This window comes from Prunus mume, linkage group LG3, assembly GCF_029339155.1.
Source record: "Prunus mume cultivar Tortuosa linkage group LG3, ASM2933915v1, whole genome shotgun sequence".
Taxonomy (NCBI): domain Eukaryota; kingdom Viridiplantae; phylum Streptophyta; class Magnoliopsida; order Rosales; family Rosaceae; genus Prunus; species Prunus mume.
The window spans coordinates 12,483,963-12,508,277 of NC_142700.1; the positions used below are offsets into that span (position 1 = coordinate 12,483,963).

At 33.5% G+C, this 24,315-nt stretch overlaps 2 pseudogenes; both read left to right on the plus strand.

Annotated features, from left to right (window-relative positions):
* The first annotated feature begins 5,014 nt into the window (after positions 1–5,014).
* Positions 5,015–9,443, plus strand: LOC148918768 (epidermis-specific secreted glycoprotein EP1-like; annotated as a pseudogene).
* Positions 9,444–12,425: 2,982 nt separating this feature from the next.
* On the plus strand, positions 12,426–13,557 carry LOC103326159 (EP1-like glycoprotein 4 pseudogene; annotated as a pseudogene).
* The last annotated feature ends 10,758 nt before the right edge of the window (positions 13,558–24,315 follow it).

Sequence of the window (24,315 nt, forward strand, 5' to 3'; positions counted from 1 at the left end):
ACCTAAAAGCCCAGCACGGGCCCAAGCTCCCGGATAGGGCCCCAATTACTTATACGAGAAGGATACACGGTTTACATAACTAAATTTTGATTTTGCTACTTTTTACTCTTTTCAATCACTACATAATGAAAATTTCAATATTGAAATCTTTTTTGCTCTTCTGTACAAAACTTGCAGTGATATTGAACGCAACAATGGTGTTAGGTTGTCCTTTTTTAATTAATCAGAGTTTCTTACAATGTGGCCTTAGGTGATTCACAATTCTTGGAGGATGAAAGGATAAAAAAATTTGCACGTAAAGTGGCAGATCATTACAGTGCAAGGACGAATCAAATGCTGGAAGAACGAGAAGCTAGTCCAATCATCCATTTAAAAAAGCTTAACAATTGGGTATGTCCTTTAATCTCGTAGATACTCCATAATGGTATAAATAATCACACTCCATATTTTTCGAATTGCTTATAGTTCCTTCTCATATTGAGCAGATTAAGAGTGTCTTAATTCAACTATATGCTTGCAGAGGAGATGTTGTACTTGATCTTGCATGTGGCAAGGTATTGGTAGTCCATTACATCTTCCTTTTTCCCCCTCCTTCCACTAATATTCTCTTTTTAATATATTTTTTTTTCTTTGGCTGGGGGGTGATCTCATCAAATGGGACAAGGTCAAAATTGGATATTATGTTGGCATCGATATTGCTGAAGGCTGTAAGTACTGAAATTTGGTTATAATTAGCTCATTGGTTCACAATTTTCTTTCACTTAATAGTTCCATATATTTATAACGACTTTGATGTTTCTCTCCCTCTCCCTTCACTTTATCTAGCCTCTTAGGAGTTTCTCAGCCATTTGGTCACCAAACTGTATTCAGAAATTTTATGATTATTTTGTTCCTTTCCCATGTATACTGGTATCAAAACTACTAATTGGTTCTGTGTCATTTGCATTCTTCGTTAGGAAATGAAATTGAAGCTACAAAAATTCTTTCCAAATATGTTTTATTTCATTTTTCTATGTTGTTTCACTCAATTCTTAAAGCTTTTTCTGCAGGTGTCACTCTTCACATTGTTTCTTCTTGTTTTCCTTTGAATGAAATTTTTAACAGAATAACATGCATGTTGCAATTTTACATAAACTATAATCCTAGATTGTTATGAGTTGATTTTATTGAAAATGACAAAGGCACTGACATAAATGGAGAACAGGTACTAGAAGACTTATAGTCCACTGTAATTTTATTGTCCCATACCTTCTGTTAAAAGAGGCTTGAACACGATTTTTGCTATCTTTGCTCTTGACTCCCCTGTAATTGGTTAATTTCTTTTTCTATTGTGCTCTAATAATTGTTTCTTGATATGTTAACCATTTTGTTCTTACACCACTCCTCCTTTTTGTTCTAACTCTTTAAGATAAAAAATTCAGGTTCTAGCACATACAATAGTATCCGTTGTCGTGTCTGCAGTAATTGATCGCAATTGTATTTCATATTCTAACACTTACCCCAATATGAAATTTTGGTTCTGCAAATGTAGGAAATATAGATAATAGAATTTGAGATATTGGCATGGTATTTGTTAAAGCCTAATTGATGTTTTATTTTTGTACAGACAGTTGGTAGGAAAGCGTTGAGATGGGTAGTTTAAACATGAAGTGGGATCCAATTAATGACTTCTTGTTATCTAATTAGATTGATTGACAAATTAGATTTTCTTGTTCACCAATATGATTTCATAAATTTGCATATTGGTTCATTTGAAGTGACAATATATCTTATGCAAATTTAGTACCTTGCACTTTTTAAGCTTATGTTCCTATTTTGTGCTTACATTCTATGTTTTTTTTTTCTAGTATAGAGTTAGAAGGAAGGACACGTACACCCAAATGGAATTGGATGAGGTGTGAGAAGAATTGGCAACTCATGTCCTAGAATGGCTTTTTGATTGAGCTAAACATTCCTTCATTTTACATGTCTTTCTAGCTAGTATTTTGCTTATGCATAGACAAGTATGGATAATTTGTGGTGTAGGGCTGGTAAAATTGTGATTTGGATGTGACAAGTATGGATCATTCAAGTATTTCTCTTATATATATATAGACAATTATGGATATATTTATAATATTTTTTATATAATATTTTTTTTTATGAGCAATGGCAACACAACATGATTTGGAAATGAGACCTTTCTTAAATACTAACACAGTAACTAAGTAAAGTGTGATGTGAAACAAGCAAAATACCTACCATTTCCTTACATAAGTGATGCCTATTGTTTATAACAACTTTAGTTTTCCAGAAATAACTTAAGTTGAAAGATAAAAACAACAACCAGACATTTATTATCACTGATGCCTAAGACGAGAAGTAGCATCAGCATTTATGTAACCACCAGCACTATTGGAGGCTTTTCCCATCTGCAAAATAAAAAAAGCGATGATGTATAACATAATTCACTACACCATTACTTGTTTCTACGATGTTGTAATTGATAATAAGCATCAACATAGTAGATGTCACTAATGCTATTAGACCTCTTTAGCCTCATCCTTTTTGAAACTACTGATGCTGTTTCTGGTTAAGGCATCAGAAGTCAACCTTTTTTTGGCCCCCGGAAATCATTTACGCATCGGAGTTTACCAAATATCCGATGTAGCAAGTAACAATCAGCAATGGAGAATATTTGTTGCCTATTAATGTAATAGGCAACAAGCTTGAATACCACGCTATTTATGTGTAATAGGCAACGGATTTTATCCATTGCTAAAGCCCTTTTTTGGCATAGTGAATTTATTGTATTTTGCATTGTCGAACTTGAAATATCATTAAATAAATATTTAGTTTGATTCTTGTTCACACTAAATCTGAACAGAATAAGAGTTTATGCTAACTTACAAGTATGCTGATGGATGAGGACCGGGGTGACCTTCTTCCATGATGTCCGAAGGTTCGAGCGGAGGCTAGATCCGAATTGAGGAGGGGATACCGGTGTGGTACCTGCCGAAGGCACTCCGATGCCAAAGTTAATAACTAAGAGCGATTCTATTGACAGTGGAAGCACTAGTTAAGTCAGAAAGTCTTACCACTTGGCCGGGCCAAGGGGCTCTATTTATAGAGAGCATTTGTGATGCTCTTAGTACTCAGTTTCGATGTGGGACTCGTGGGAGAGTCTTCGGAGATCGACACGTGCTCGGCGGGCAGGAGTTCGAGACAACCTGTCGAGTTGGATTGATGTGACCGTTGGTCGCTCGGCACACCATGCCGAAAGTTGGCGTGGGTAGCTGATGGACCGTAGCTGATCATCCTAAAATCGGTAGAGAATGCAGAAGGCACATTCGGCATGGCCTACTTGAGCTGCTCTCGGCTTTAAGTGTGTTTCACATGTCACAACGCGGGTGAGTGGTCAGATATGGTACAAACAATTCTCCATGGGGATCAATTACCTTAGTCGTGATGATCAATTACCTCAATATTCATATGAATTGTTTTTGTAGTTAACTTTAGTGTGATAAAGCTGGTCATAATAAAATGTACTTTTCTTTTAACATGTGATAACCACCCATATATACTTACATACATATTGTTCTTGTGTCAGTGTGGGTAAAATATTTTGGTTTAAGGGAGAAATTAAGTTCATGTGGAATATATACATATTGTTCTTGTGTCAGTGTGGGTAAAATATTTTGGTTTAAGGGAGAAATTAAATTCATGTGGAATATAAATCTAAGGTATTGGAGAAAATTAAATGATTATGTCAAAATATTTACATAAAAGTGTAAATAATTCGACATTTTCTATTATTCATCATTTCAATATAATTAGAATTTAGTTATAGTATAGTAGAAAAATAGAGTTACTAATAATGCTTGCATAAACTAAAATAGGTATCAATGTAGGAAAAGGAAAGCTGTAGGCTTTTTGGGTTAGCTTGGACGCAAGCTAACATTGGCTTAATTTCCTAGTTTAATTAGGATACATTTTTAGTCTATGATTTGGTTTCCTATGTATAATAGGATTTGGTTGTAACCTATGTCATCTATTAGTATAAATGGATGACCTTAGAGCAGTGTAAAGATAAAATTGTAAGGCATCTGTTTGTGTACTTGAGAGCTGTTAGGTTTGTGAGTTCTCTTGTATTTCTCTGGTAATTAATAATAAGCTTCCATTGGTTAGGGAAGTACTCCAATATTGGAGGAACCATTAAATTCTTTTGTGTTCTTTGTTATATCATTTATTGCTTGGTTTAGTTTCTTGCATTAGGCATAGTAATTACAGGATTACATATTGACTAAAAATGTTGTTAGAACAAATCATCAGGAAATTCAATAGTTCATCTTCTGGCTAGACTTTGAGTAAGTTTTGATTGTATAGGACTCAAAGTCTATCTCAGCAGCTCACATGGCTGGAAACCCAAAATTGGTCACAAACCAGAGGGTCACAAACCCAAAATTGGTACAATATGGCTGGAAAACATCTCCACTAGAAGATGCCAAAATTGGGTTTCTACTCGTTCATTAAGACTTTTAAATTTTTCAATCAAACGCTATCAAAAATGTTTTTCGTTGTCCGAAGATGCTTTTAACCCTTTCAAAGCAACCTCAAACAAGTAGACGAATCCAAATTGTTGGTTTGAAAGCCACATACCAAAATTAATGCCTTCTAATTATTTGATGATCAAACACTTGTGGTGACAAATTGCTAATTAATAAGTTGAGCTAAGTACGCACTATAAAGTTGGACATGGGTTAAGATAAGCGAGACGTGGGTGCTTCATGCTTGTATCATGTTCTTATCATTTCTCATAATAATCAAATAGAACAATGCACAAATTCACACATATTAAGGAAAACTTAGCTAGCTATTTTGAACATTGCATTTCCCTCTTTAGTCATGATTACGATGATCCAAATCCAAGTCAATATAAAATATTAAGATAATTAAGTTAAAGCTTTCTTTGATCACTATAAATTGAAGTTTTTTTCCCTAAGCCCTACACCATAAACCACACTATACAAATCAAATGTCTTCCCCAGCATTCACCCTGCCAACATTGCTCTCCATGTGCCTTTTCACACTCTTTGCCTTTTCATCGCCATACCTCAACATCCGTATGAGTTGTTTTTGTAGTTAACTTTCGTGTGATAAAGCTGGTCATAATAAAATGGATTTTTCTTATAACATGTGATAACCACCCATATATATATATATATATATATGTGACATAAATTGTTTTTGTGTCAATGAGGGTAAAATATTTTGGTGTTATAAGGAGAAATTAAATTCATACCGTATATAAATATAAGGTATTGGAGAAAATTAAATCATACTGTCATAATTTATTTATATAAAAGTGTAAATAGTTCATCATTGTCTATTATTCATCACTGATCCCTTTATTCATTTTCTCATTATTTATGAATGAGGGAGATTTTGGGGATTATGTTGTTGAATGTCAAGCAGATTATCAGACGTTGTGTCAAGCAGATTATCAGACTTTGCTTCAAGCCTTTAACTCTCCCTTCCAACTTGGCTTCTACAACACCACCTCTAAGAGCATCTCCAACGTAAGAGGCCAACCCAGGAAGCATAGGGCCTTAAGCCCGAGAAGCAGGGGGCCTTACAAATTTCTCTTGTTTTTGGGCTGTTGATATCAGTGACCCATAGCTCTCAAAAACCAAGCCACATGGCTTCTTCTGGAGCTTCTGATCCACAAATGTTATCCAATTCAACGAATGTCCATTTTTTGGCTTTAAAAAATTATTTAAAAAATCAAAAATATTTGTAAAAAATATTTTAAAAATTTGGAAATTTTTTCTATAAATACCTGTCAATATTATTCACTTTCCACACCAAATCTTCATACAAATTCATCTCCTTTTAATATTTTTTACTTTCCACACCAAATTTTCTACTACAAAATTTCATTTGTGTAAAAATACAAATGACTTCGTCCATCGAAGCCGGAGGGTCATGGACAAACGTTTGAAGCGGTCAAAATCTTGGCGATGAGGTAAAAAAAAATTATTTAATGTCTTTTTTTTCTTTCTTGCATTTCCAATTTCATTTTTTTAATAGATTATTCAAGGCAAAAAAAAAAGAGGAAAACCATTACACATGGCTCCTCAAGTGAACAATACCCGTAGTTGGTTCCAATGGTGTGTTCCGTCTTGGAAATAGTGGCACTATTACATCCTCCAAAGGAAAATACTCCCCCACGTTGTGATTTGATGGAACCGCGTATGCCAATGATTGAGTCGTCCTTATACTCGATTGTGTCGGACTATGATGACCGAGAGTATTTCAATTGTATGATGAGTGAGTATGTATTTCAATTGTATGATGAGTGAGATGTGAATTTTATAATAAATATGGACACATGGAAACAGAAAATCTTATCTGAAATTTGAGATGTGAATTTTATAATAAATATTGACACGTGGCAATCAAAAATCTTATGTGAAAATTTTATCCTAAAATTTTATCTAAAATTTGAGATGAGAATTTTATAATAAATAGTGACACATGGCAACCGAAAATCTTATCAAAATTAATGGTTTAATAGTAATTGCCATTGCCCTTGCCCTTTAGGGTTGAAGTGCTATAATTCCCCACTCTTGCCCTACGTATGGGCTTGACTCATTCCGAGTCACTCATGCATTGGGTTTGGGAGGCCAACCGAGTCAACCCAGTTGGTGAAAATGCCACCCTAACACTCAGGATAGACGGCAACCTTGTATTGGCTGATATCGATGGCCGAGTGGCTTGGCAAACCAACACTGCTAACAAAGGGGTGGTAGTTGCTTCCAACTGGCAACATGGTCCTCTGTGACTCAAAGGGTTCCTTTGTTTGGTAATGTTTTGACAACCCAACTAAAACTTTGTTGGTGGGTCAATCTCTCTAGGCCGAGGCAATAAGAAAGCTTGTGAGTCGAACCTCCAACAAGGAAAACAAAGATGGGGCTTACAGCTTGGTGATGGAGCCCAAGGGATTATTTTTGTACTATAAGAGCAAAAACTCTCTGAAGTCACTACTCTACTCTCAATAGATCACCATTCAAGAGGGCTCATTAGATCATGTCACATTGAATAGTGCCCCGGAAACGGATGAGAGTTATGTTTATGACCTAACCCTAAAGTATCAAGAGGCCAACTCTTCCACGAGTGGAAATATCTTTCTGGATGTACCCAAATTCAACAGCACATTAACATACCTCAGGCTTGGAATTGATGGAAACATCAAGCTTTACACTTACTATGACAAGGTAGATTCATGGGAGCAGACCTTCACACTTTTCAGCAGAGATTTGGTGTGGGAGACTGAGTGCCAGCTTCCGTCTAGATGTGGAGACTTAGGTGTTTGTGGGGACAACCAATGTGTTGCTTTCCCATTGGCTAAAGGGCTTTTGGGTTGGAACAAGACTTGTGAGCCTGAGAAGGTAACTTCTTGTAAGGCAACAAGCTTTCACTACCACAAAGTTGAAGGAGTTGATCATTTCTTGAGCAAGTACACTAGGGGATCTTCTACCAAGGAGATCGATTGTGGTAAAAAGTGTACTTCGGATTGCAAGTGTTTGGGATACTTTTACAACCAAGATACGTCTGTTGGGGTAATTTCAAAGGTCAGAAGTTTAGGAAATAAGAAGTTAGAATCTAAAGGGTGTAGCTATTATGTTTAGTTTATGAGTTGAAGTTAATGTGAGGTTCAGTAGGTATAATGGTTATGATTATGTTTAATGTTGAGTTAATATTATGACCTACAAATAGGCATTGTATTCATTTTATGTTTGTGTGTATCAAGCGTATCAAGAGTGTGTGTTGTAGTAAAGTATTTGAAGTATCAATCTTATTGAATTTTGTCTCAAGTAAGTTTTTGTACCAGTTCTGTGTACCCTTCGGGCTTCACATCTCCAAAATTATGTTATCTCTTTAGTTCGTTATATTGTATTTCCACCTTCATATTTAGAGTGCATGTGCATAAAGCTAAATCTGCTAATAAGTGGTATCAGAGCTGATACAGTTATGAGGACCTATATCACATATGTGGCGTTTGGAGCATGGTCCAATTTTTAAATAATTTTTGGTATGTAGCATGAAGCGTTGGTTGTGCTTCTATATTTAAATTGTGTTGGTATGATGAAAATGTTTTTTGTTGTTATTAAAAAGTTTTATCGTGGGTTTGAGATGTGTAGGAAAAAATATATTTTTTTATGTGTTGGCTGCAAGTGAGAGGCATGTTGATGCCATTAAAAAAAGGCATATGGATGCCGAATGAAGAGAGAAAGGCATAAGGATGCCGAAGGAAGAGAGATGGGCACAAGGATGCCGAAGGAAACAAAAGGAACAATGGTTCCTGTGAAGATTGGGGCAAATGTGCACCAATAAAAAAAGGAAAGAAAATAGAGTGTTTTTTGACTCATGAAGGAAAGTGTTTAGTTATTAATTGACTTCTCTCTTGCAGCCAGAAAAGGAAAAAAATGAGTATATCAGTCGTTATGCCATTCAAGCTCATTTTGATTGAAGCTGCACGTAACTTTAATGATGAACCACATTTTAATTTGGTAACCAAGGGACCGGCTCATGCAATTCAATTCATGTGTCATATTACTTTTGATAGAGGCGCACATCTGAATTTTTCAAGCAGATAGAAAAACACAAAAAAAGAGGCAGAACACTTGGCGGCATATTTTTTGTCTAAATTATTGGATTGAACAGGACATCATTAAAGTGCTCGATGTCAACTTTAATGCAATGATGAATTTCAAGATCGAATGTGGAAAGCTGCATAAAGATATTGAGACGTTACAAGATCAAGTGTGGATCTAGAGCTAGAAATTGGAATGCTAACATAAGATGAAAATCTAGAAGAAAATGGTATTGGTCAGCCTCAAAGTGTTATGAACATAAGTGACATGGAAGACGAGTAAGGGGGGAAAGCATCTATGTTAATGAGCTTTGAAATTACGAGAGAGATTGTTGGGTTAATTTCAAAGGTCAGAAGTTTAGGAAATAAAAGTTAGAATCTAAAAGGTTTAGCTATTATGTCTAGTTTATGAGTTGAAGTTAATGTGAGGTTTAGTAGGTATAATGGTTATGATTATGTTTAATGTTGAGTTAATATTATAGCCTATAAATAGGCGTTGTATCCACTCTATGTTTGTCTGTATCAAGAGTGTGTGTTGTAGTAGCGTATTTAAAGTATCAATCTTATTGAAGTTTGTCTTAAGTAAGTTTGTATAGGAGTTTTGTGTAGCCTTCGGGTTTCACATCTCCAAAATTATATTATTTCTTTAAATTTTTATATTGTATTTCCCCCTTCATATTTAGAGTGCATGTGCATAAAACTAAAACCACCAATAGCATCTAGGTGTTGGATTGCTTATGATTTGAAAACCTTGACCAAAGTTGTCAATTCCACTCACGTGGCTTACATCAAGGCACCTAATCACTAATATGTGCAGTTAGATCACATCGTTGTAATTTATTGTATGTTGCATTGTCGAACTTGAAATATCATGAAATAAATATTTGTTTCGATTCTCCATGAGAGAATATTAATTTTTAAATTTGCACAACTTGGAAATATAATGTGATCAAGAAATATGAGGTTTAAATTTTTGACGTGAGTAAACCTATTAAATCAAGGAGATTTATTTCCTAAGTTAATTAGGTGATTTACTTCCTTGTTTTATATAGTTGACACATCTTTGTATAATTAGGAGATATTATCCTAATTAATGACTATATCTATTTCCTTGTAAAGCACCTTTGTAAACTCTTATACATACCTCCATATGGAGAAGAATACAATTAACCAAAAATATTCAAACCATATTCATATTTTAGCATGGTATCAGAGCCAAGTTTAGGGAGAGTAATCGATTCTAGGTTTTCTCTAAGCCTCAAGTTCAAACCCAAACCCTAAATCAAATTCCTTACCTCTCAAATTAAATTCCTAAATCAAATTCCTCAAATCAAATTCCTCGAATTCTCAAATCAACTCTTTAACCACAATCACACACTCATATCAAATCTTACTTCCACTGCGATGTCAGGACCCCCTACGATTCTCTTCTTCCTTGCAGACTCGCAGAATCATACAGTCAATCCTGCTAAACCGACTACCCGAGCTCGTGCTTCTATCGCCACCACCAAAGGTTTTGCTTTTCATACATCCTTTCCAAAGCCCGCATGGATTATTGACTCAGATGCTACGAATCACATGACATTTGATCCTGGCCAACTTTTTAGTCGCAAACCATCAACTCAATCGGTGGTGTCTAATGCTAATGGTACCACTCCCTTATGGTTTGGGAAGGCCCTTTATCTTTCTCTAACTTTATACATCTGGATTCCATATTGATTGTTCCATCCTTGGACCATAACTTGTTTATATTGCACAACTTACTACTGCTTTAGGGTGTACTATAACATTTTAGCCAAATCATTGTGTTTTTCAGGAAATTTTCACAGGGAAGATAATTGGTTGTGGTACTAGGCGAGGCAAACTGTACTACTTGAACTGGACACCGGATAGTGAGACCAATGTTGGTCAAACTTTCACAACAAGTGGAGCTAGTTTTGAGAGGTAGAGAGACAAAATTTAGTTATGGCATAAACGTCTTGGGCATGCCTCATTCGGTTATCTGAAGAAGTTGTTTCCATCATTATTTTCTAGTTTTGCTATTTCCAGCTTCCAGTGTGATATATGTGAATTGGCTAAGAGTCATCGTATTCCGTTTCCATTAAGTACAAATAAAAGTTTGATTCCTTTATCCCTTATTCATTCTGATGTTTGGGTGCCTGCTCAAATTGATCTCAATTGTTCTTAGTAAGTTAGATATGCTGGATTAATTTTGTTGAATTTTGTTGCTTGTTTGATGTAGATTCCAATCTTTCTTTTTCTTTTTTTTTAAGATAGTCTCATTCTTTCTTTTAATAATTTTTTATTATTGAAGTCCCAATCTCTTGAAATGTATTGGTTCTATAATAATTTTTTATATAAATTTTAGTTATGTAATTTGATACATTTTTAATTAATTTTTTATGATTAATCTAATAAACATTAAAATTTAAATTAAATTTAAAAATATATATAAATAAATAAAGTCCAATAGTGTTCAATGTGGCCTTGTACCAAACAATGGATTGGACTTAAGTCCAGTCCAGTCCAGTCTAGTGTTCTACCAAACAATTCAATAGGACTTGAAGAGTCTAGCCTAGTCCAATCCAATACTACAAGTCCAATCCTAATCAATGCAGTCCAGTCCACCAAACGGGGCCTAAGAGAATTAATCTAAAGCTTTCTTCGATCAATATAAATTGATGTGTTTTTTTTCCTAATCCCTACACTATACAAATCAAATGTCTTCCCCAGCATTCACCATGCCAACATTGCTCTCCATGTGCCTTTTCACACTCTTTGCCTTTTCATCACCCATATACACCTCAATATCCGTATGAATTGTTTTTGTAGTTAACTTTCGTGTGATAAAGCTGATCATAATAAAATGTACTTTCTTATAACTTGTGATAACAACCCATATATGCTTACATATATATTGTTTCTTGTGTCAATGAGTGTAATATATTTTGGTGTTATAGGTAGAAATTAAATTCATACGAATATAAATATAAGGTATTGGAGAAAATTAAATGATCCTGTCAGAATTTATTTATATAAAAGTGTAAATAGTTCGCCATTTTCTATTATTCATCATTTTAGAACAATTATAATTTAGTTATAGTAAAAAATAGAGTTACTAAATAATGGTCCAAATGTTGTGTGTGGTTTGGTTATGCTACATCAGAAAAAATTTGGATTGTAATAGTTCACATATTGACTACAAATACAATGTTTGGAAAGCTTTCATATTAACATTATATGTCGATCTCCATCATCTATAAAGGGGAGCATATGTGAGTATGTGTATATAATTGGTGCCCATATATCTTTCTAGCCAGTTAGATTAAAATCATATATATTGTAATATGTAGTATGTCTGATGATAATAAGCAGGTTTTTTTTTTTTTTGGGTATGAGATTGGGGTAATTAGGTCACAATATATATTGATACATACCCCGATATATCCATCCCCTGACTTGGTGTTGCTCCCTCAAGAACATGTCCATTTGCTACTCTGTTGTACAGTCGGTTCAAGTTGTTGAGATTGGCACATGGTTATCATATGTTATGGTTAGCTTTTAAGCTGAGTGGTTAGTTTGTTAATTGTTCTTTCTTAAGCTCTGAGCTTTCTATTATGTCTATAAGCTGAGCCTAACTGTAAAAGTTGTCATTAAGAGAAAATCAATACAAAAATTCTATTCTCTCTCTGTTCTCATTATCTATCTTCTTCAATTCTTCTTCTGTTATCAATTTGATCAATATTATAAATAGAGGTCTACCTACAAAATGTTTTCCACTTCATTCACCATGTCATTCATCATCCCCCTCTTTCTTTTCTCACTCTTTGCTTTCATTTCTCAAGCTCAAGTTCCCGCAAATCAAACTTTCAAGTTTGTCAATGAAGGAGAATTCTTTGATTATGAAACTTTTCTGTTACATATGAAAACCATTGTCTCCTGAATGTTACTAACTCCCCCTTCCAACTTTGCTTCTACAACAATACCCCTAACGCCCTCACATTTGCCGTGTGTATATGGGACATGCTAGGTACGACTTGTATCGGGTTTGGGATGCGAACCGAGGAAAACCGGTTGGCGAAAATGCTACCCTGGCATTTGGGGCCGATGGAAACCTTCTCTTGGCCGATGCCGATGGCCGAGTGGCTTGGCAAACTAACACTGCCAACAAAGATGTGGTAGGGTTTAAGTTGCTTCAAAATGGTAACTTAGTCCTTCATTGCTCAACTCAAAGAGCAATTTTGTTTGGCAAAGCTTTGACTACCCAACGGACACTTTATTGGTGGGCCAAGCTTTGAGGGCTGGGTCAATGAGCAATAAACTTGTGATCTGGGCCTCAGAGAAGGATAACTCAAATGGGCCTTACATCTTGGTGTTGGACAACTTGGCATTGAGCTTCCAGCCCACGTCAGAATTAGATGAGGCTTATGCTTTTTCCATAAGCTTAAAGCAAACTCGCATGTCTTCCCTAACAGGACCTGAAAGCTAGCTAGACCAAAATACAATAGTACATTCTCATTTCTTAGGCTTGGATTTGATGGAAATCTTCGGGTTTACACTTGCCGGAGCAATGTGGGAAATTTGGGGTTTGTGAGGACAACCAATGTGTTGCTTGCCCATTGCCCTATGGACTGATGGGTTGGAACAAAAGTTGTGAGCCTCATAAGCCAACATCTTGTGAGGAAAATAGCTTCCATTACTACAAAGTTGAGGGGGTTGATCACTTCATGGGCAAGTTCTTCACTGCGGGAGTTGCTATGAAGGAGAAGGATTGTGCTAGCAAGTGTACTTTGGACTGCAAGTGTTTGGGCTACTTTTATAACCAAGATGCATCCCGGTGTTGGAGAGCTTATGATTTGAAAACCTTGACCAAAGTTGCTCTTTCCATTCATGTGGGTTACATCAAGGCACCTAATCACTAGCTAATACGTTATCATATCATATGGGTTATTAGCTAGATAGATCACTTTGTCGTACTTCTTTTTTTTCCCTTATTGCAGGATTCTACTATCAGTAATAGAATAAGAAAAGGCATGTAAACTATTTTTATCAAATGGGACGGGGAGATTCAAATTTGGTATTGCTTCTAAAATTGGAAGAACAAAAATCTACACCTAAATCAAGAGTTAGTAAAATTATGTGACATTAAGCGTGTAAGTAGGTCATATAATGAAATTAATAAAATTAATAGTATAGTGAAGGGCATAATACATTACTATCCCTACGACAATATGATTAGGAGCATTTACCCTTACTAATTCTTTGTATGTTTTTTTCAATGCCCATCTTTCAAGATCATGTTATGATCTCTCTATTTATAAAGTAAAGAATTAGCCAACAAATAATTGAGTGGGTTCTTTTTGAACATTGTTTATCAAGTCTCACTAGAATCGTGGGCCCTTGTGGACAAGTGGACCCCTTCGAATCAATCCTCCGTTTGTCGACAAGGCATACCCAATACCTAGGCAAAATGCCAAAGTTACGAAGTCAGAGTCCAAAATTAATCGATAACCACCACAACCAGAAAAATAGAGCAGACAAATACGAAGACTAGAGGAAACACAAGTAGAAGACGAGCCAACCAACTGGTGGTGGCATCGTCAAATTCCTCACTAGTCCCAAACTAACGATGGGGTGGACAAAGTAATCCATCCTTATTAAGAACGCCTACCAACGAGGATGGGGGCTATTGACCCAAAAAGATCAGTTGAGAAACGTTAAAATATCTGTAACCCAGATTAAAGAACATAAAAATTTGACACTTATAATTGGATGTTTCTAATTATTAGATTCGCCCTTCAAATTCTTTCTACTTTATTAATGTCTATCCATCAATTATTCAAATACTAAAAGTCGGTACCCTTCACAATCACCTTTTGTTCCTAATCAATTTTAAGAAGTTCCACTTTAAAGTTCCAACTCGTGATAAGTCGTTGGATCCTAGTGGACTTTTAGTACGACTCAAAGTTCTTTTTTTTTTTTTAAGGTCAACACTCAAAGTTCGATCACTCATTCTAGCTGATTTGATCCTGAGCTGGGGCCTTATGTCATTTTTAAGGAGGAATAAAATATGCGATCGGTTGTCAACTAGCGCATCAATTATTAGCGGTCACTTTTTAAAGAGGAATATGATACGCTAGATAGGTCTGTATGTGACTTCGCCCCTTCATATAGTTATATTGTTATGAATATGTAACATACGTGTAGAGAAAATTCAATATGATCAAGTGTTCAGATTCGATCTCAACATACATTTCTGCGAGAAAACATTTCTCTCTGTAGTTTAAATTAAATGCATATTATTTTTGGAGCGTCTCAATCTTGGACGTCCAAAACCTATCAATAACTGGATCGTACATTCTCTTTTCCAAAGCTCTCTAAAACCCAAAGAGAAGAAGATCCATCAACCACCATCGACCATCCACATGTTAAATATGTTATGTGCTTGTCTCTGAGACGTATGGCCGGCTCAATAGATCATTTTCAGCCCACCAAATATGACAATTGGAAAGCTGAGAATTCCATATTTGCCTCTCCCTCTCATGGCAAATTGGAAAACGCAATCAAAATGATGAATGGATCTGGGCTTTGGAAAAGATGAAGATACAGCTCGCCCACGCAATCAAAACGATGGATACAAGCATTTTACAACAGAGTTCAAAATTGCTGACAGGATTTGTTCAAAAGATAATCTCTACATAAACTTGTTCACCTCATGAATTCGTGGTAAGAATTGTGAGGTGACATCATGTCCTTGTAATGTATCTCTCTCTTGAGCAAGCCCGGTTAGCATTTCTTCAAAGATCAAATTAATTCCTTCAAAATAGTTGTTTAGATGTAATTGCTGTTTCCAACGCTATAATTCCCCAGCTAAACACTCAAGATACGGACTTAAGAGTTGAATGAAATTTATGTTGACTTATTTGTAGGTTTACATCACGACATACCTAGTCACCAGTTTGTTTTCTCTTCTTTTTCTTTTCTTTTTCTATGAGGTTGTCGGAAGTCTCTTATATAATATATTATAAGTACTATATTTAATAAATCTCATCTAAACCTATACCTCGGTTTCAATTTGTCACTTTAAAAAAAAAATTAAGAGAAATATCACCTTAATTTTTTCAAAATTAATCCATGATTTGTCATCTGAATTTAACAACACCCAATTTTCCATCCATTTTAAGTGGCATTTCTACAAAAATTCCCATCAAAATATTATTGTATTGTACTACCCCAAAAAGGAGGCTATCACTTCATCACATTGTCACATTGTCCCTCTTTCACATTTCAGTTTTAAATATAGTTTTCTTGCTATATTTTGTAATCTTATAGGATGCTCCTATTTTATAGAGCATCTGCTTCAACACCAAAAAATAAAAAAATAAAAGAAAGAGAGGCATGCAACATACTTTGATCTTTTACCTAATTTGTTAACATACTAAATTGTCAAACTAAATTAGAGGAATTGTTTTATCACAAAGAAAATTAATTTTTTTTTAAATTGAGTAATATATTGACTAGAACTACTAATATTGAGAAATGATCTCTGTAATGTGTATCTATTCGAATATGATCTTACTTTAGACTCTTTTTTTTCCCAAAATTAGGAAGTAAGAATGGATTTTCTTATACACATTGTCTAGGTAACAATGGTATGCAAATCAAGGCCATTTTGAACTAGACCCATTGACAACTTAACAAATACATTTGTTTTTCAGTACTTAACAAATACGTTGACATATAATTATTGGAAAAAGCGTTGCTCCTTAAAATTGAGGAGGAGTCCTCCTTACAACCAATGTGGTTTTGACACGTGTCAAAATTTTAAAATATTCTTTCTTCTTTTTTGTTATAAAGGTGGACATGGGTTAAGATAAGGGAGATGTGGGTGCTTCATGCTTGTATCATGTTCTTATCATTTCTCATAAAAATCAAACAGAACAATGAACAAATTCACACATATTAAGGAAAACTTAGCTAGCTATGCTGAACATTGCATTTCCCTCTTTAGTCATGATTAGGATGATCCAAATCCAAATCAACATAAAATATTAAGAGAATTAAGTTGAAGCTTTTCTTTGATCAATATAAATTGATGTATTTTTACCCTAAGCCCTACACATAAACCACACTATACAAATCAAATGTCTTCCCCAGCATTCACCATGCCAACATTGCTCTCCATGTGCCTTTTCACACTCTTTGCATTTTCATCACCATATACACCTCAATATCCGTATGAGTTGTTTTTGTAGTTAACTTTCGTGTGATAAAGCTGGTCATAATAAAATGTACTTTTCTTATAACTTGTGATAACCAGCCATATATACTTACATACATATTGTTTCTTGTGTCAATAATGAGGGTAATATATTTTGGTGTTAAGGAGAAATTAAATTCATATGGAATATAAATATAAGGTATTGGAGAAAACTAAATGACTCTGTCAGAATTTATTTACATAAAAGTGTAAATAATTCCTCATTGTCTGTTCTTCATCATTTCACAAAGATTAGAATTTAGTTATAGTAAAAAAATAGAGTTACTAATAATTGTTCAAATCTTGCATGTGGTTGGCTATGTTGCATAATGTGTCTATATGTGTATCAATTATGTATGTATCTTTCTATAGCGGTATCATTTAAAACCATATATATTGTAAAATGTCAATCTTGGAACTTTAGTATGCTGATAACTCAAATTCACAAAAATTTCAAATATATAATGAAATACAGTTTGACGCTGGCTCAAACAAACCCCTCCACATCCTTTGACGAGCCTGAATATTTATATGAAAAGATACAGCACAGACATGAGCATATGTATGTAGACAGTAAAGGGGGTATGCAACATCACAAGCAAGGACATAACCATAAATTTTTTGATGGGTGGGTTAGCTAAATTTTTAGCTTAATCTCTAATGATATATTTTTTTTCTTTTCACTAACTAATTCTCAATAAACTTTATAAGACAAATACAGATTCAATGTAACCAAAAACACACATTATCAAAATTAATGTATTCAACAATATAATTGAAAGTGTACCTATTCAAGTTTCTTGTTACCGAATAAAACAAATACAAAGTGAAAAAATATAAATAATTAAGTTTCACATATATATTAGTTGTGAACGCAAGAAGAATATAATTAGGTTATTGTTCCGTTTTTAAAAGCCTCTTTCCACCTGTGAGTTTTAATTACCTAATGTCTTATGTAATTATGGCTTGAAAGACTTGTGAGGGTTTTTATTGAGTATAATATTAAGAAGGTTTCCCTTTTTATTTTGGGGAAAAAAAAGATTATTGATTTGCTCACAACAAAAACAAAAACAAAAACAAAAGGCAAAAGGCCGTATGCTTCGAGGGGGAAAAAAACAAAACCAAGGCTGCCAAGCAATTGCATGATTCGATCAATTTGATTGGAGGATTGGATCAAAGTAGGTGGACCATATAGATATAGATAATATTTTTTTTCTTCAAAGCTTTTCTGGTCTACAACTCACCATAGCCGTGCTGTCGTTCCGCCCTTGACCACAAGGTCTCCAATGATAAAAGCTTCCAAAAGCTTTTCTCCGAATTGATTTCAATTTTGATCCCAGTCAATCCTTCCAAGTAAATGTAGTCCACGAGAGACAAAATTTCAGCTGATGTTTCAAGGGAAGTACTTTAGGGACATTTGGTATCCTATACAAATAGGAAACTCAAAAACTTTGATTTTTTTTTTTCTTAAAAACAAATTGTTCTTAAATCTATTTTCAAGATTCAAAAACTTATTTAGTATGCAACTTGAAAACTGTTTTCAAATCTTAAAAATTTGAGAACTTGTGGGTTGTTAGAAAAACAAAAAAAAACTGAAAAAACAGATTTGTTTTGTTTTTAATAATTGGGGTGTTTTTTTAGTTGTTCTTGCGTTTGGGTTTTTAAAAACAAGGCTACCAAACAAGTTTTCTTTGTTATGGACTCAAATTATGTTTTTGAGTTTAAAAAGTTGGATTCAAGTTGAATACCTAACATACCCTTTAGTTTCCCACAAAAATTGACATAGTTTAAGACCCTTCCAACTTTAGTCTCCCTCTTCCAACTTTGCTTCTACAACACTACCCCTAATGCCTTCACATTTTATCCTTGGGAAGTCATATATCATCTTTTATCATCATGTTATTATCTTTCCAAAATAATGAATCAGCTGAGAACGTGAATAGCATTTCTCTTTATCAATTAAATTAAGTGTATATAATTTGAGTAATGTTTCTCTGCTAAACTTATATATGTTACAAGACATGTATTTATGTTGTTATGAATCTGTAAGTTCATATAGATGCTTTTTAAGCAAGTCCTTCTGCATGTCTCCAATAGAGTTTTAGATATTAAAAAAAATAAAAACAAGTCAAGACACCGACTTAGCAGTTGAAATGAAATTTATACTGAATTATTTGTAGGTTACATCACGACATACCTATCCACCAATTTGTTTATTCTATGAAGTCGCCGAAAGTCTCTTATATAATCAATCTCATCTAAACTCCTCATCAAAATATTATTGTATTGTATCACCCCGAAAGGAGGTTATCACTTGACGACATTGTCTGCCAATATAAGACTAGTATATGAGATGCATGCAACATACATTGATCTTTTACCTGACTTTCCTTCTTTCGTATGCAGTTGAGAAGATAAGACTTATCTAGTTAGATCGATGACTGAGTCCGTTTGTGTAGAGAAATTCGCTTAATTCTCAACCATATAACTCAATTTTTGTACTAATTATTTATTCTCCTATCAATACAATACTATCTCTATTCTTTCAACAACAAAAAAATATTATTTGTCACATGAAGGCATTCAAATGTAATTTAAAATACCGGGTTGTCTTATCACATCAAAACGTTATTAATTCTTCTTTATAACTGAGTAACATATTCACTAGAGCGCTGCGCTGCTCTTCATTAATTCCTCTTGCAGTAGATATTCAATAAACTCCCTTTTTTTTTCTTTTGTCGAGCATAGCATAATTTCTTATAGAGTAATGTTAGGCTTATTACATTTTTCATACCATAATTGTACCACCTCTCTAATAGAGGTGGAGCCCACCAATACAATGGAGCTCACCTCTATTAGAGAGATGGTACAATTGTGGCATGTAAAATGTGGTAAGCCTAACATTTTGTTTCCCTATATGCTGCTAAGTTTTTTTTTTTTTTTTTGGTTAAGATATATGCTGCTAGGTTAACTTATTAAACTGGTTTAACTTTAAAAATAAAAAATAAAAAAAATTGGTCCTTTATTGAGTTTCCTCTTCTTAATTTAAGAGTAAATAATTGAGGTTTTTTTTTTTATAACAATACTTGAGCTTAATATAATATCAGTATAATATAATTTTTTTTAAAGTACCATACATATGCATATAGAAAGGTTTATAAAAATTGGGCCCTCTCAATTTGGAGACCCTAAACCACCGCCTTTTCCGCCTATACTGTGGGCCTCCCTTAATATATGACTGACTTATGGTGGAATCTTTGAATCTCAAGGAATGTGCTGCTGAATCAGAAAAAATATGACACGACTTGCCCCCTTTTTTTTTTCTTTCTAAATCACAAAAACCCAATAAAATAAGATGATGACATGGCCCGAAACAATTGAAGTACGTGGCGTCATGTTGCCTTGCCTGTTGGTGTGGCAAGGGTTGACGTGTACACCACCGTGAAAGCCTGCAAGATTCATGGTGTTAGCATCATGTGTGGTTGTCAAGTATCTCTGTGCAACTCAAAAGATAAACAATGTGAATTAGGTCAGTTAGTCGGGTGTTAAGTTAGAGTCTCTTTCTTCATAAATTAGATTAATTTAAAATAATAGATTATCGATTCTATAATAAAAATGGATAAACAATTTAGAAGATATTTTTTTCAATTTAAATAAAGATTTATCTATCTATAAAAGGACAAAAAGAGTTTGGTAGAATTCCTAAAAATACAATTGTCATTGGACAACTAAAATGCTAAACATTCACACATTTTGTAGAATTTCCAAAAAAAAACAAGATACTCCCCCTTTATCACCATACTAAATTAACGATATAATACTGCTTTATTTTTTATGATAAAGTATAGAAAAAATGAGAGCGAGAATGAGAATAATGATGAATTTGAGAGCGATGATGAATTTAAAACTCTAAAACTATGAAGTATGAACTTAAGTCGTAAGAAATAATTATTAACAGAAACTTCATAAAATTGAGGTATTCAATAACAAATTGAAACCGATTAAAGAATAAAAAATAATTGGAACACCCGGATTCTCACGTGCTTGCTCCATCACGGTGGGATACTGGACTTCACTTTCAGCTTCGACTGTTTTCTTTTTTCGTGAATAATAAACACTTGTATTATTTTATTTTATATAAGCACTTATTTTCATAGTTCGTCAACCAGATAAGCGTGGGTGATAAGCAGCCAAATAAAAAACCACTTTAATAAGCAGAAAGCCACCTCCCTATAATTCCCGCAACTTATCAATCACCGACCACTATCTTTAGTCAAACTCTCACAACAAGGAGTGAAGAAACTTGCAACTAAAGAAGAAGTCAAAAAAACTTGCAACTTAAGATATATATATATACATATATAGTCCCCTTTATTCATCCTTTATATGAATATGACTTCCCCTTGAGCTGATGAAAGTCAACATAAACTGCAAACAAAGGCAGTTAAATTTTACCTTAGTCAAAACTGAATTTTTTTTTAAAAGAATATGCTACACTTTAGGAAGGAATATGCTTTCTTTTTTCTTCAAAGTATAAGAATGTGCTACTTTTGTCATGAGTGATGAAAGATTCATAACACAATTTTCAACATTTTTTTATTTATCAAATTGTTAGATTATAGCATAATTCATTGAATGAGTAAGCATTTATATGACTTGATGAATAAGTATGCATAACACTCTTCAAAAGTCCAATATACATATTATAATGCCTTCATGTTGAACATAAATAACCCGATTTCGAAATAACAAACTTGTATGTGTACTATATGAATTCTTATGAATTTATTAGTCTTCCTGTAAAGCGTAATTTTATTTTAAAAGAAACTTATAAAAGACGAGTTAAGATTAGAAATATCGTAAGTATCCCGTTTATAATGCATGTGATCGAGCTATCGAGGGGACAATTGACCTCTATAGACATTGTAGGTAAATCAACACAAATAGGCACCAAAGTCATTGGATGTCAATGTCATGGTGTCAAACAATAGTATTTTTTTTATTTAAAAAAAAAACTTATTCTTTTGAGTAAATGTGACCTAGACCACATCACATGCAGGCATGCGTGATTGATGTGCATGTGGCGACAACCTGAGTACTTGGATAATGTGGTTGGTGACTGTCTGCATGATTGATCACTCACGCAGTTGAGAAAGAAATTACAGAACAAAACAATTATCATTCAGTTGAGGCTCTCATGCAAGCATGTTCATACTATTTGTTTGAGTAGAATATTTTTTAGTTGACCTGACAATGTGCGCATGCTTCTTCTGTCTATATGCGCGCACACATCACACATATATGTCGACAGGTTAATATTCGTCCAATAATATGCACAAACTGTCTGAGTTTCTATTCAATTTTCTTTAACTTTAGTCTCATTTGCTGATATAATTGATTATTTAGGATATAGATGGTTCAACCGAAAATTGATATTTAAAACCTACAATTGTATAGGCTTAACATTCGTGAAAAATTTATCTATTGAATGTTATGCGTGCACGTAAACGTGTCATTAGAAAAGCTTAATGAGAAAATATGAGAGTGAGATGCATACCAATTCTAAATTCTGATCAAACTTGGGATAAATTATAAGCCATGTGGGGAACTAACTTGGGATAAATTATTTTCTATGCCTTGATAGATTAAGAGCTTCAAATTTTTATTTTCTATGCCTTCATTTTTTTTCCATAATTTTTTATGTGCAAGGTAATCATTTCTAATATATGGACTTATTGAACACGGAAAATTATTGATTTCCCATAAACCAAACATGGGAAATCAATTTTTTGTCTTAGGGTAACTGTAAAGGCTCGATCTTTTGTTTTGGAAATTTAAAAAGTCATTTTTATTTTGCCTTCATTTTTTCTCATAATTTCTCATGTGCCATAGTAATCATTTCTAATATATGGACTTGCAGAACATGGAAAATCATTGATTTCCCATAAACCAAACATGGGAAATCAATTTTTTGTCTTAGGGTAAATATAAAGACTCGATCTTTTGTTTTGGAAATTCAAAAAGTCACTTTTTTTTTTGCCTTCATTTTTTCCCATAATTTCTCATGTATCAAGTAATCATTTCTAATATACAGACTTATTGAACATGGAAAATCATTGATTTCCCATAAAAGCATGAGAAATCAATTTTTTGTCTTAGGGAAAATGTGAAGACTCGATCTTTTGTTTTAGAAATTAAAAAGGTCACATCTTTTTTTTTGTTATTAAAACAAGTCGCATCTTTTGTTGACAATTTGTAGCTATATTTAATTATCTTTTTTCCTAAAAAAGGAAAAGAAGAAGAACTGAAGATGGGAAAGATAAATGTTAATAAGTTATTTTAAGCAAAGTCTAAAATATCGATGGTTTCATAAATATTAGTGGTCCAAAAATATAAAAGTTTCAATAGAAATATCATGAAATCATCTATATTGATAAAAATTGAATAAAAATCACGGAAATTGTAAGAAAAATTTGGACATTTTTCTTGAAATTTTGGAGGATGTTTATTTAGTCAATTATCTATTACTTTATCACAAAAAATAAAAAAATGGAAAAAATGGAAAAAATGCATTGCATGATGAGTTTAACCAATTTAAGTTGATTATATAACGAGCTGAAAAACACTGCAAGTGTAGAAAATATGTAGTAATTAATGAAAGAAGATTAAACACACAATAATCATTTATTTATAATATTTTACACTTTATACATTGCATGGTAAGATATATAAGTGACTTAGTACCACATAGAGTTCCTATAAGTTCATATTTGAGTTATTTACATTAACACCCCTTGAGGTTTTCCGCTTTTTCACAAAACTCATTTTCATTGATTTTTCATCCAAAGATTGATGATTTTATAATAAAAAAAATATCCAAATGACAAAGTTAGCCTTTGGGATTAGATTGCATATACTTCATTGAGGTTAATTTTCTCATTTGCATAAGTTTTTTTCCCCAATGAAATCATCAATTTTTGGACAAACAATTAATGAAAAGGGATTTTGTGAAAATAAACTGAAATCTCATGGGGTGTTCGTGTAATTTTTGAGACTTAAGGGGGTTTTGGGAAAACACAAGAAACCTCAGGGAGTGTTAGTATAAATAACTCTTCAAAATTTTCACTGTCTTTATCATCTCGCTATTATCGATATTTTTCGATATTATCAATACTTAAACAATATGTGTATGGATATGCTCCAAAATATCATAGACTCAAAAAAATCATAATATGAACGATATTTCGTCGATATTATCGATATTCTAGTCCTTCATTTTGAGGAAATAAGAAACCCTTTTTAAGTTTTGGAACCTAGTTCCTAATTTCCTACCTTTGTTTTTGTTCTTCCATTTTACATAAAAGCAAATTTTTTCACATTAGAAAAGCATTTTCACAATGGGAAGTACACAAGTTGTGCA